At 46.0% G+C, this 14647-nt stretch overlaps 1 long non-coding RNA gene across 1 annotated transcript in view; it reads left to right on the forward strand.

Annotated features, from left to right (window-relative positions):
• LOC114883272 overlaps positions 1-6745 on the forward strand; it is a 241303-nt gene extending 234558 nt beyond the window's left edge. Inside the window, exon 3 of the long non-coding RNA XR_003790523.1 lies at positions 5794-6745. This is a non-coding gene — a long non-coding RNA (uncharacterized LOC114883272). The remainder of the gene's footprint in view (positions 1-5793) is intronic.
• Positions 6746-14647: the final 7902 nt, after the last annotated feature.

Here is a 14647-nt window from a genome sequence, read left to right on the forward strand (position 1 = left end):
TTGTGGGTTTGGTTCCAGACCACTGCAATAAAGCAAATTTTGCAACAGAACGAGTAACACATATTTTTTGGTTTCCCAGTGCATAGAAAAGTTAATTTTTACATTATACTGTAGTCTATTAAGTGTGCAATAGCACGATGTCTAAAAAACCAATTTGCGTACCTTAATTTAAAAATACTTTATTGCCCCAAAATGCTAACCATCATTTGACAATGCAGGGTTGCCGCAAACCTTCAATTTATAAAAAATGCAGTATCTGCCAAACGCAATAAGACAAAGTATCCTTGTATCTGCTTCTGCATTCAGTCTGTTGTGATATGTTGCTTTGGTTGAAGTATGGGGAGAAAATCGTGCCTCAGTCAGGGTTGTAGTTGGAAAAGAGAAGAGCCTTTTCAGATAATTGTGGGTAGTCTTCTTTGATCCTACACCAAAACTCAACAAGTGGAAGTTTCTTAAAGTTTAGTTGTGATGTGGAACCTGAAACCATATTAGTGAACTTTTGGTACCTGGCTACATTAAAATTCATTGATCTGTCTTGGGCTTTCAGTAGATCTTTTACCTACATGTGATTTTGGAGTATGATGTATTGGTAAGCTGTTAAGTATTTGGAAACGCTTGAGCTCACAGTGGTGGAGATGCGTTGTCCAGATTCCTAAGTTTCATTCAACAGCTTGGATTTTAGATTTGGCGACCACATGGTCAGTTGTTTTCCTTGAAGTGACAGGCTTGCTTCATTCATTTTTGAGGAGATGTCTGCCAGATACCCCCATCTGAATAACCTTTGTTTGTCTGTCAGTAGTGCTTTCAAGTAAGAATGATGTTCCATGAAGAAAAAGCGGCTATTTCTGCTTGACACACATACCATCACACAAGTGCTTTTCCTTGACGTGGGCACTGTACTTCAGTATGTAACAGATGTGCTTTTTAAAGACTTCCCATTTTGTCACACAAAATGTTAAAAATATGTATGTTCAAGGGTTGAGCTTTAATTATATTAATAATTTGTACTGTTTCATCAAGGACATTCATAAGCACAATTTCTTTTTTAATTGTGAGTGCATCAGAATAACATGACCACTGGTCCAGTTTGGTGCCGCTGCCTTGGTTCGTGAAGGCACCAGAAATTTTACCCACCATTACTTTTGTAGCATCAGTGCAAACTGTAACACCATCATAGCAAACAGCAAATCATGGCTTAGTAACATTATGAAAAGCATTTGACTTTGTGGACATCCTGAAAGGGTCCTGGAGATCCCCAGTGGCCCACAGACTACATTTTGAGAACCACTGTATTAGATGCAGTGGGGGATTCATAGATAAGTCAGATCCAGTTCTTGACATCAAATTATTCATCATCTATTGGTGGAGCTTGAAATGCTGGCAACTGAAATCCAAGTCCGAACGGGACAAATACTAAAAGATGTTAATTTTTTTATTGTGGGAGAATGTGCATAACATAAAATTTACCGTTTTAACCATTTAAATTGTACAGTTTAGTGGCATAAGTATATTCCCAGTGTTGTGCAACCATCACCACCATCCATCCACAGAAATTTTTCATTTTCCTAAGCTGAAACTCTGTCTCCATGAAACAATAACTCCTTATTTCTTCCACCCCCAGGCCCTGGTAACCACCATTCTACTTTCTGTCTCTCTGAATTTGATGATTCTAAGTACCTCATATAAGTAGAATCATATAATAAATGGCCTTTTGTAACTGACTTATTTCACTTAGCACTGTTTTCAAGGCTCACCCATGTCGTAGCGTGAGTCAGAATTTCCTTCCTTTTTAGGGCTGAATAATAGTCCAGTGTATGGCTATACCGCCTTTTGTTTGTTTATCCATTCATCCATCCACAGACACCTAGCTTGCTTCCACCTTTTGGCTGTTGTGAATTAAGATTTTTTTCCAGCTCTTTCCTAGACTTTATTTAAAAAAAAATCTTTTTTGAAGCATAGTTGATTTACAGTGTGTCTTAGTTTCAGCTGTACAGCAACGTGATTCAGCTATATATACATATATATATTCTTTTTTGATTCTTTTCTATTATAGAGTATTACAAGATATTGAGTATAGTTCCCTGTGCTATACAGTAGGTCCTTATTGTTTATCTGTTTTATATATAGTAGTGTGTACCTGCTAACCCCAAACTCCTCATTTACTCCTCCCCTCCCCTTTCCCCGTTGGTAACCATAAATTTGCTTTCTATGTCTGTGAGTCTATTTCTGTTTTGTAAGTGAGTTCAATTGTATCATTTTATAAGATTCCACATATAAGAGATATCATATTATATGAATTAAGATGTTAATTTCTGCAAAGCCTGGCCTTGCTCTCTTGGCATTTCCTGATCATCTTTCTTTCCTTGGTAATAAGACACCGGGTGCCTCCAGGTAGGGCCTTCTTCTAGTACAGCCTACCCCACTCAGTCCACGTGGCCCACATTGGTCAAGAACACCAGCATGATCTTTCTAAAACATGCTGCTTAGGCCTCCCCCATCCCATTCCCACCCCCACCCACACTGTCTTTTCCTCCTTCAGTTTGCATCCTCTCTACCCCAGACTAGATGTTCAGCAACAGCTGCTCTCATTCATTTCATCTCGACAAGTCTTTATTGATGACGCATTATTTGCTCATCAAACAGATCTGCCTTTTCAAACACTTACAGTCCTGGGCTTGGCTGCACGTTTGCCTGTTAAATCTGTATTTGCACACGTTGGAGTTGTCAGCTCCGCTCAATAGAGACAAAAAGCTCTGTGCGTTGGATGTAGGTGTCTGGGGGAGGGTTTCTGAAGCACAGGGATTTCGTTAGACTAGCGGTGTGCCACCTTACCTACCCAAGCCTCTCTAAACCATATTTATAAATCATTTTAGATATTTTATTACTAGATTTACCATTTCACCTGGCATTTGCTGCAGCAGCCAATACATCAAGTGCTAAATGAGAAATGGGTGAATTGGAGCTTCAGTGAGGAGAGACGTATGTTATGTGAAACACACAGGAAAAGAAATCCCATTGCCTTCTGTCCTCCTTGTATTTCTCACCAAGGTTCCAGGAAAGAAGCTTACAACTGGCGCCCACCTTTTGTTTTTGAGACGGCCCTAACTCCATGTCACTTGTCACTTTCTGCTCTATGTGCTTGAACTTCTGGTTGGAAAAGCCACTCCTATTTTCACAATAGAAAACAAGCTTTTGAGACTCCCTGATCACGGTGAAAATGAAGTGTCTGCCTCATGTTTCACTGTTTATAAAGCCCTTCCAAGTACTTTATTTCACGTCATTTTCCAATAGACCTGACGTTCATGATGGACTCTATGTGAAGTTCTCAGTACGGTGCCTGGCATCCAGGAGAGATTCTCTGAGTGGAGTGGATGGTAATCAAGGAGGTGTTATCCTCATCCTTGTTTACAGATGGGAGGCTCAGAGAGGTTAAGCCAATTAACTAAGGCCACACAGCCTATAAAGAGTTGCTTCCTATGATCTCAACTCATCTCTGGGGGGATCACTGTGGAGTTCTTTTCTCTGTAAACAATTGATACATAATCATGCCTTCCCCCAGACCTGCCCAGATATCAAAATAATCTGATGAACTGCTCCTGTTTTAAGAGGAACTTAATACCAATAAGGGGCCAAGGGAGGAAGAGGGAGAGGATTGGAAAGCAAAAATGAATCGAGCATTTTCCAGGTGTCATATAATACGTAGTTAATGCTTAGAACTAACTACTGGGGGATATTATCTCACTGTTTTGTAAACAAAGAAAATAGACTCAGAAAGTTTAGAAAACTTGCTCAGTATCTCACAGCTGATGAGAGAAGGAGCTGGGATTCCAAGCCAGATGTGCTTAGAATTCATGTCTGTCTTAGCATGAAACTAACCATGGGCTCGGGCTACTGCAAAGTAGGGTCAGGAAAGGGCTGGCTCCTTAAGGACCATCTGGTCTGATGGCCTCAGCCTGGACTTCATGGCTGTGGAGGACTCCGGGAACCTTCATACGTTTTATGAAATGATGTGTCTATGGGAGTGTGGCCAAGGGTCTATTCTTGGGGGTGGGTTCAGATTAACAAAGAGAAACCGCAATAAGCTTGTGACTCACCGATCTATTCCAGCTCCAGTTCGTAAGGGGGGAAATTGATACCAAGGCAGGAAAAAAGGGTTCCCAAGCTTCATGTGAGTGGTGGAGCTGGAAGCCTTCTCCAGTCTCCGGACTCCCAGTTTACCCTAAATCTTGTCCCCCCACATTAGCCTGAGCTGTTCCTCCAGTGCTGGTAAAGCACAGAGCTCAACGATCAGCATGTTAAGTGTTACCTGTTTGGATCTGGACCGGCCAGGCTGTCCTTGGCAGACCTGTGCTCTAGTGGTCTCAGAAAGCATGGAGGTGAGCAGACCTTGCCTGAGAAGGGAGGAACAAAATGCCAGGTGACGTTTTATCAAAGCTCAAAGAGGTTTCAATTTGAAGTGTGAGAAAGGGTCGGAGCTTGGTTTTGTTTGAAAGGGCAGCTTCTGAGCCTCCATATCTCCAAGGTTTATAATTTCACCTTGTTTTGCCTCCCACCCTGGCCATGCTAGTCATTATAGCAAAAAGAGCACTTGATGGAAGAAAGACAGGTCTGTCCCTGCAAGAACAATTTCTCTGTTGTCTGTAGAATGCCACCCAATATGATAAGTGAAATGTCGATACTTCAGACTCCACTGGTCAGGATATTTATTCACTTTCTTTAGTTATCATCAAATTCAGCCAGCTGGCCAAGGAGCAGGTTTTAACTTCTTTGACAAGTAAAGACCCACTGTGAGGTGGTAACGTATCTTCCAACGTCATCTTTTGTGCAGCTCTTTGGATTTCTTCAAGCTTGTGCTGGTGCTGGGCTGTGGACCTGGGAGGAGGACAGCGCAAGGGGCTCAGGGCCAGATAAATCCCAGACCCTCTGAGTTCTGATTCAATGCCTCATCAAACTGGTTCTCAACCACTAAATCAGTTTACAGCAGTGGTTTTACCTCCCAGGGACAATATTGCTGTATTTGGAGACATGTGTCACAACCAGGGGGCTGCAATTGGCATCTGGTGGCTAGAGGTCAGGGATGCTGATAAACATCCTGCAGTGCCCAGGACAGTGCCCATAACAAAGAGCTATATCCAGCCTAAAATATCAGTAGTGCTGAGGCTGAGAAACCCAGGGTAGAGGCTTAGGCTGCATTAGGAGACCGATGTGACCCACCATTCACTGAATCTCTGCCACATTGGCTCCCAACAAGATGCCTACAGCAAAGAAGTACCCAGTCCCAAATGTCCATCGTGTCGAGGTTGAGAAAACCTGATTAGAGTGCTGGGGTTCCAAGCAACAGAAACCGCCCCAGCCAACCTAAATATAAAAGGGAACTTACTGGAAGGGGAGGGGTTAGTAGACAGAATAGAGGGAAATGGTGATGTACCAGACCTTGCAAAGAGTAGGGATGAGGCCGCTCCAGTGTGAAGCCAGAAGGGACTTTAGGCCAGTCTCCTCCAAGTGCCTCTGAAGGCTCACCAGTTCCTGCCCTTTCATCACTAGCAAGGGGATGTAGATGCCTGGGAGAGAGAGTCTGATTGGCTGCCCTGGGGCTGGGCCCACGCTGGCCAGAGGTCAGGTGCTTCCAGACCTGCATGTGAGGGGCAGGGGGCCAGCCTCAGAGAGGAAAACAGAGGCGCTCTGAGCAGAAGGGGACTGTGCACTGGGTGGGCAGAGCCAACATGTGTCCTCCCACAATCATTACGTGCTGTTAACGGCAGATTCAGAAATGCCTTGCACTCTGTCTCACAGGACTCCACGTGGAAGAGCCAGGCTGGCAGACATTGTCACCGACCACTTGAGGAATAGAAGCAAAGACCTCGAAATCTGCAAAACGCAGCGAAATTGATCTCGAAAAGAATATCCCGGCATCTGGTAAGGTGGACTTCCGTTTCCTATTTTTCAACAACACCGTGCTTTTTGTTTCATGTATTGATCTGACCGACGTTTACTGGGTTCCTAGTGTGTCCAGGCATAACGGTTATGCCAGGGTCCCGAGTATAATCAGGTGTGGACCTCACCTGGGAAGAGCTTACAGTCTAACGATGGTGAGAGAGAGGAAGAAGCAGGCAGAAAGCGGGGGGGCAGAAATGGGACAGAGATAAAAGATATCAAAGGGGGTGTAAGGGGAAAGAGAAGTTGGTCACGGAATATCGGAATTCCACTCGGGCCATGGTGCTTCTTCTGTGGACCTGCTCCCCCATCAGCAAAGGAGGAGGACAGGTCAGGAACACACAGGAAGGAAGTGTTGCCACTTGCCAAAGGTGCGTTGGTGTCCCCAGAGCAGTGTTCTGGGGCGGATGCTGTGCCGCTGTTCACCATGTGTGTTTGTTAGCGCGGGAATGATGCTCCCCCAGGGACACTTGTCAGGCCCGCACGAGGCCACTGCGGTGTTGGCACGGAAGGCCCTGCATCTGTTCCTTTTACTTGTTCTGTTAAAGAAAAAGGCCCACTGAGGGTGTACCAGGGGATCCAAACCGCTGGTCATAGGGCAATTACTTATTACGAGCCTTGAATACATTCCTGATTGTATAAGGTTTCATTGTGTTTTTACGCGGAGGGCAGACTTGGGGAGTCAGTTTGGCAGCCAAGACAGGGAGGAAGAAAGAGCTTTCAGGGATCATTCTGGATGTTAAAAGTTCACTTCGAGGCAGAGGTTCAGGGATATAGTGCAATTCTGGGGACTCCACCAGAAACCTCTCGAATCCGCATTAGCGCTTAACCCTCCGTGGGAAGTCATAAAGAAAGACATTTCCCCCTTTCTCCTAACAATAATGTGACTTCCCCTCTAAGCAGCTCAACTGCTGGGCTCTAGGGTACCTGACGGTAAAGGGGAATCAGCTTCCCAAATGCGGAGCTGTTCCTCCAGCATCAAGGCCAAGGCCGTCTGCAGCCCATGGGCCCCGGGATGAGCTGGAGGAAGGGGGCCAAGGGCTGGCTGGGGGAGACGATGCCGCTCGGGGCGAAGTCTCACGTTCTCCAACTGTGACAAGCAGGGGTCTGACCAGACTAGCACTGAGAGCCTTGGTCCTCCCAGCTTGGAAACACTGTGATTCCTTGATCTCATGGACCAACTGCCATGACCTTCCTAAAACATTGCTGAGGGTGACAGAATGGTTCATTCTTGGGTTGTGTTTGAGTAACATCAGGGACTCAACTCAGAGAAGAGCCTCTCGTTCCCGATGCACAAGCTCACGTGTGTGCCACAAACTTGAATTCCATCCAGGTCTGCCCCAGTCATGAAGCCTCTAATCACCACCACTAGCTCCTCCTCCGTTACTCTATTTATTGAGTGCAAACGGCGTGGCAGGCAATAGGTGAAGTACCTTAAAGACATGTTCTCAGTTAATCCCCACAAAAATCTTATTATCACCTGCACGTTATGGAGGAAAGTTCTAGGCCTCAGAGAGGTTTCGCAACTCATCTAGGGTCATACCCGTAATAAGCAAGTAATAGAGAGAAACCTCAGATTCAGGTTAGAGCAATGCAAATGCCATCTCTTAACATGCCCCTACGCGGGTTCACCTTCGCTACCATTTCTCTGGACGCTTCGCACACTGGGTACTGCTGGTGGCCGTGTCGTCCTTTGGGCCGGCTACTTGGCCCAGTGGAAAGAACATGGGGATCTCAGAATCTTCCTCTAGCTCGGGGGTTACTTTAGCTCTAGGATTATTGAGCTCTGGGATTACCTTATTGTGGCCTTGGGAAAATTATGCTCTACTTCAGTTTTCTGTACTGAAAAATACTTACCTTGCAGGATTTCTGTGATGCTCGATGACCTATTACATGTGGAAGTTCTTGATAAACAAGAGTTAAAATATTGTTATTTTTACTATGTCCTATCTCCAGTGCCTCTAAGCAGGGTCACAAGTTCCTCGGGGTCAGGCTCTGTGTGTACACCTCATTATTCTCATAAAGTTTCTAGCCAGTGCTAAAAATATAACTGGCACTCAGAAGGAAGTGGTTGACCTAATACAAAAATCTTGTTCGTGAATGTGCTTGCTCTATAATATTTCCAAATTGCCCTCCACGGGGCCTGAGCCATTCTGCATCCCAGCAGCGGGAGTGGGTAAACACAACCATTTCTGCAACTTTCACCAATACAGTGTGTTAGACAACATTTGGATTTTTGCCAGTCTGGGAGCTAAAAATTGGTATCTCAACATAATTTAAATTTGCACTTATGAATTAGGCTAAGCATAGTCTTCTGTGTTTAACAGCCATTTGTATATCTTTCTGTGTAAATGGCTATAGATGGTATTGAGCTGGCGCTCTTTTTTCTTCACTGATATGTAGGGTATATATTTGGGACATCAAGGCAATATAATTTGCAAAACGTTTCTCCCCAGTGTGCCATTTGTTTGAAGCTTTGCTTACGATGCAATTCATTTCAAAAACAAAAGCAAAGGGGAGCCAGGTCATAAGGCCTGCAGACATTTAGAAGAGTCCCCGTGAGCTGGAAATGTACTTCCCTCCCTGCGGATCCCCAGGAGTGTATGTTTGTGTGCCAAGGGAAATACAGAGATGCAGGATCAACAAGGTGGAAACTTAAAACTTAAAAAAAAAAAAATATATATATATATATATATATAATGTATATACTAAGTAACCTACACCATTACTTTATAGTAAAACAAATGTGGATATGAAATGGCATAGACGTCACCATTTGTATGAATTTTTAAAGTAAAGCATTGGAAAGTCAAGGAAATGTCACATTTGCATTTGGCTGCTTTGGGGTCTGCCTCCAGATACCCCATGGGGGTCCCTTTAATGGGAAAGCTTGAGAAGCACTGCTCTCATGGGAGCTGGCAAACCCGTTCTTGTCTCAGGCCTGCCACTGGTTAACTGTGTGACCCGGCTGCATTCCACTGGCTGCCATAAACTTCAGATCCGCCAGAATATGAGCTCTCGTTGGGCAGGGTTACTATTTACTGATGAATTGTCAGTGCCTAGGACAAATACCTGGGACGTAGCAGGGGCTCCTAAATGGGTATTGAATATAATAAAACAACATGCTCAAAATTCACTCTATTCATCACTCTCCCCAAAGATACAGCTGTCAGTTCTGTTCACATCTAAGTTACTGGCCTACTGCATGTGGGATTCTGGGATATAAAGATGCCCGAAGGAGCCCCCCTACCCTCCCCCCGTTGAGCAGGGCCAGAAACGTGTGCTCTGATGCGATGATCCTGAAGGATCGTTCTGGCTCTGTGCCCCTCCTCACGTGGTTCTTGCCTGGGTCTTGTAGAACATCAAGGTCAAGAATAAACACTTAGTCACGGGTCTCTAGAGGTCACCTTATCCACTCCTCTGCCACCTCAAAACACTACCCCCATTTTGGGGGGGACCCTTGGGTGGTCCAGGCCCCATGAGACTGTCAGCACAGGTGGTCCTTCCATGTCATGGTGGTCCCAGGCCCATCTCACACGGCCTGTTCTAAAGAAACATGATCTGGGCTGTTTATGGGGTGTGGGCTCTGATATGTGGGTGGCAGGCTGCTGGGCCACCGGCAGGCAGTAAAGTCTTATACATAGGCCTGTTTTCCGGCTACAGCTGCCACATCAAAAGAGCAAACTCCCTACAAACTTTGCCTTAATTTAAAAAGTTATAGTAACCCTCAGGATGGAGGCAGGTCAGACACCCCTGGAGACAAAAGTTCTCTCTGTGGCCACAGACCAGGCCTTTCCTTCCACCCCAGGCACCATTAAAAGTGGGGCGATTCTGTAGGCTGTAGGCGTCACAGGCTGGGGTAAAATAGGAACGGAAATGCGGTCTCTCTTCATACTCATAATTCGCTTCGGCGGGATCTAGGGCCAAACATTTGAAAAAGGGCCCTGGCTTCTTGGACAGATTTCTGTTTTTCACACGTTCCCATATTCTTTGGGGTCTTTCCCAGCTGTGCTTTCAAATGCCTCAAGCCCACGGGGGCACATGTTAGAGAACCATGGGGTGTAGCTCTATCCTCCATCTATAGCCAAGGTGGTAGTTAATAGCTTTGTTCTCTAATGGGCAAACTGAGTCCTGGCAATGGGAAGGGGGGTTGCCTGCAGGACCCAGGCCAGCACCAGAGCCTGAGGACAGCACCTTGTCTGAGATCCCAGCCAGATCAGCCCACAGTTATCAGTCACAGAGACGGCAGTGCTCCCCGGAGCGGCCATCTGCTCCACGACATTTCCTGGACCTCTTGTAAGTGGCAAGGTCATGTGACTTGCCAAGGAAAAGTCCACTGGAGGGAAAGGTGCCCCTTGCTGGCTGCAGCAGGGAAAGGCCCGTGCAGGACTCCCCAGGCTCTCTCCCATGGCCACGACTGGGAACAGTGGCCCACAGAGTGAAAACTCCCTGCGTGTGGGTCTTGCATAGGTTCCCCCACCTCTGCACCACACACACACATCATAGACTCACAGTGTGGGATAGAAATATATTTTTGCTGTGTTAAGCCCCAAAGATTTTTTTTCTGCAGCATAATGCAGCCTAACCTAACCTAAACAGTGCACTGAATCAGCCCAGTGAGCCCACGATATTTACTGATTCATTTATTCTTTAGCGCCCCAAAGACCACCATGGAGAAAAGTTACGTGAAAACAGATTTCAGCTCAAACATAAGAAAATACTTTTTCCCCACATAGGTACTCAATTCTGACTATCAGAGGGCAAGTCCCCACTCCCCTGCTATGCCAAGTATCAGTTTATTTCCTCTCAGCACCAGATGGAGCTAGACTTTTTTTTTAAATAGTTGAATATTTTAAAAATTATTATTTTAAATTGTGATAAAATACATATAATTTAAAATTTACCAACTTAAGCATTTTTAAATGTTGTGTAACCATTACCACCATCCACCTCCAGAACTCTTTTTATCTTGCAAAACTGAAACTCTAAGATAATACTTTTTAACGGAGACATCTGAAGATGAGCTGGGCTGTTTCAGGACGTGGTGCGAAGTCTGCTTTTGCACAGATTTGTAGCTGAGGCTGGATGGTTTTTGGCAGGAGGATGGTGGAGCAGAAACCAATGGAGTGGAATGGAGATTCACCTCCTGTATTCAGGGACCCCTCTCTCCACATTGCACTTTCGTGTAAATTACAAAGAAGCTCTCTCCGGGGGTGAATCATCCACAAGTTCTCTGGGTGGATGAAATTTTTTAAAAGAACCCTGTATGAATGACCAGCAGGTTTAAAAAGTGAGGCAGGCTGTCAGTTCCACGTGCCCCTCGGCTGGGCATCTTTGGGCAGGGTAGAAACCATGCGACTGTATGTAGCATCCCCATGTGCTGAGCATTATCTCAGACCTTTCCATGTGCCATCTCTTTCTTTTACTTACTGCAGTAATCCAGTGGGCTGGTTATTATCCCTACTTGACAAAATGAGAAAACTAAGGCTCAGAAAATTTCGGTAGATTGCCTTAAAGTCACAGCTAGTAAACAGCAGAGTTGTGGTTCAAATCCAGTCTGTCCACTTCCAAGTCCAGTGCTCTTTCTACTGCCTCCAGCTGTCCCCACTTGACCCAGGAGTCTATGATGGAGGTCATACCATGAACAGAGCCAGGACTCAAGCCAACAGTACTGGGTTACTGGGGTGAGGCATCCTGCTTTCACAATCCCAAACAAGAAAAGTGAAATTTTCACATGTGTGATAAAAAGGGACTATTTACAATGCTCTGAGTCTTACCTGAATGGAAATATTTAAGGTAGTGTCACAACAAAATGGATTATTTCATCTACAAAGACATTCATAGGGGTTGAAGGGTGCTGTGAAATACTTGCGTCAATAACCAACCAACATTCTCCCATTTCAGTCCCCAGCTCTATCTGAGGACCTGGGCTCCGAATATCAAGCACAACATACTCAATTTTCTCAAATGCCGCTAGTTAGGAAAAAAAGCAAAAGAAAGACAGAATGATTTCCTTTCTCATCTCCTGTGCAGGTGATTGGATTGCAGGGCTAGACGGAGGGAGAGTGATTTTGTTTCTCGGATAATGGAATTAAATGGGTGCCTCTCGATTTATTCCTAAAAACACAGAGAAGTGGCGTTTATGTTCCTGAAACATGAAATCGGTAGAAACACAACTGGGGAAAGAAAGGGAAATTAGAAAGAAAATCACCAATCATTTGATTATATGACAACTCGTGAACGTTCACGTAATTCATTGTCCTCTGCAAATCTGTAGGAAGGATGACTGCTTTTTTTAAAAAAAAATTGCTGGCTTCAGCATGTTTTTGTGAGAATGGGCAGCTGGAAAGGAAAGTGTTCTGGAACAGACCATGGCCCACACATCAGAGTTCCCCAAGTACTTTCATCTGTGTTACCTTTGTCATGTGTTCTGGCTGGTGCCAGGCTCTCGGGCCCCCTCTCTCCCTCCCCACTCCTGCTTCATGTACTTGGGACACCACACCGCGGTTGTCTTGTACCCTAGCTCTGCCCTGCACGCACGCAGCCAGATGCATACGTGCGAATCCACCTTCCTGTTCCTCCTCCTTCTCCTTTCAGGCTGCCTTCAGCTCTGGTGCCGCCACCTCCTGACACACTCCCTGAGGGCTCCTGCCTTGGCTGGCTGTCCGTCTTCCCTGTTCTCTGGTGTCCTCTGGACCTCTAGTCAATGCCCCCACTGTCTCCTTGCAGAAGGTCTGGTGACAGACCTTCTCCTGTCAAGGCTGAGAGGCCCTTGGAGCACAGGGAAGTGTCCCCCTGGCCCAGGCAGATGCCGGACCTCGCACAGAGCAGGGCGCAGAGTCTGCACCCAAGAAATACTGGGTGAACAGATCCCAAGAAGGTGGTGTCATTGTCCCTAAGCACACAGACAAAGAAATGGAGGGTGACGGAGGCCAGGCGAGGTGTCCTGTGTCCCCAGTGAGTTAGAGATGGTGCCTGGGCCAAAGCCCAAGGTGGGTGACGCCTGGCATTCCACTTGGCTGTGGTCCTGCGTTTGAGGCCACAGCTCTTGCAGCTCCGACTTCCTCTCTGAGAAGCAGAGCTGTCTTGAGGTGAAGAAGCCACGTGACGTGGTGCCTCCACGGGGCGTTCTCTGCATCTAGGACAAGTATGGGGGAGGTGGCACAAGGATTTGGGAGTGAGAGTCTCCACCTTTGATCGACTTCACGTGAACGGATTAACCCGGGCCAGGTTGAGACCCCAAATTGAAGGAGTAAAGTTGTGTCAGCTGCTTTAATTTATGTGTGCATTTACGGTCTCAATTATACGGGCACTTGCTGTCTCCATTTAAAAGATAAGGTTGAAAGGGGAGACGAAATTATGAGAAGAGATAAAATAAAAGCAAATCGAAGATATTATTCAAAAAGGAACTGGATGAAATAGCAAGAGCTGTCTGTGGTGGTAAAAGGAACACATGAGAGTGAAAGACATCCCCCTAATTATAGCTGCCGTAGGCTGCAGGCGAATATTCAAGTCAGCAGAAGAGCAACCTTCCTTCCCTCCTGGGCGTTTTTACCTAAGGCCGTTCAGTTAATGCGTTTCTCCCGAATGCCTACTATGTGCGTGTCCCTGAGGATATAAATGCTCTTGCAGACCCAGAAAAATGACAATAACATATGATTTAAAGAAAAAAAAAACAGGACAATGTTCAATGCGTGGTAGGAGCCCCGAAGAGGGAGTGATTATCTACCTAGAGGAACTGGGGGTGGAGCAAAAGGGACACCTGAGTAAGCCTGATGGGTGAGGGTGACAGGTGGAGAGACGGAGGAGTCTCCAGCAGAAGCAGCCCCAGAAAGTCTGGGAGGAGGGGCTGGAAACGCGGTGAGGGTGTTTAGTCCTGGTTATTGAACGCTTCGTAAATACTAGGCCCTGGGCTAATTGCACTACCCCTGTTAACTGATCTGTTCATCACAGCATTTTGAGGTAGGTACCGTTATTACCTCCATGTTAGGGGTGGAAATACTATCACTGAGGTTACGTAACTTGAGCAAGATCATAAGGTTGGTGTGGACTCAGACCCAGGTCTCTTCTCTCTCTCTAGAGAGAATGTTAGGCTCTCTCTTGAAATTGCAGTCACAGTGTCAGCCGAGGCTGCAGTCATTTAAAAGCTGGATTGGGCTCACTCAGGTGGCTTTTGTTGGCAGGCTCTGTTCCTCCTGATGTCGGCTCTCTATAGGACTGCTTGTGATGTGGCTGCTTCCCCCAGAACAAGTGATCCAAGACAGAGAGAGACGCCAAGTGTCTTTTATAGCCTACTTTGGAAGTGACATGACTTCACTTCCATTGGATGCAACAGGTCACATAGACCAACGCTGGTACAGTGTGGAGGGGACGACACACAGGTGTGAATACATGAAACGGGGATCAGAGAGGCTATCTCAGAGGCTGCCTACCCCGCATGACCTCCTAAATTATTGGGAATTTTTGTTCCAGCAAGAAATGGGTAAGGGGGATGGGAATCTGATGTGTAGGTTCCTTTAGTGGGAACTTCAGGGCGGAATTTATTATAAATGCACGTAGAGAAGCCCAGTTTGACCCCCACTAAGAGGATGAGCTGGTCATCCCTTCCAAAAGGCACGCGCTGCAGAATGGCCCCTTCCTCTCTCCCAGTGCTCCCTGGCTCCGCACCCGTATGTTGAAAGGTCTCTGCACACAGTAGGTACTCTCTGCCATG

The sequence above is a fragment of the Monodon monoceros genome, unplaced genomic scaffold (genome assembly GCF_005190385.1).
Source record: "Monodon monoceros isolate NGI ecotype Baffin Bay Population unplaced genomic scaffold, NGI_Narwhal_1 Super_Scaffold_4, whole genome shotgun sequence".
In the NCBI taxonomy this organism is placed as follows: Eukaryota; Metazoa; Chordata; class Mammalia; order Artiodactyla; family Monodontidae; genus Monodon; species Monodon monoceros.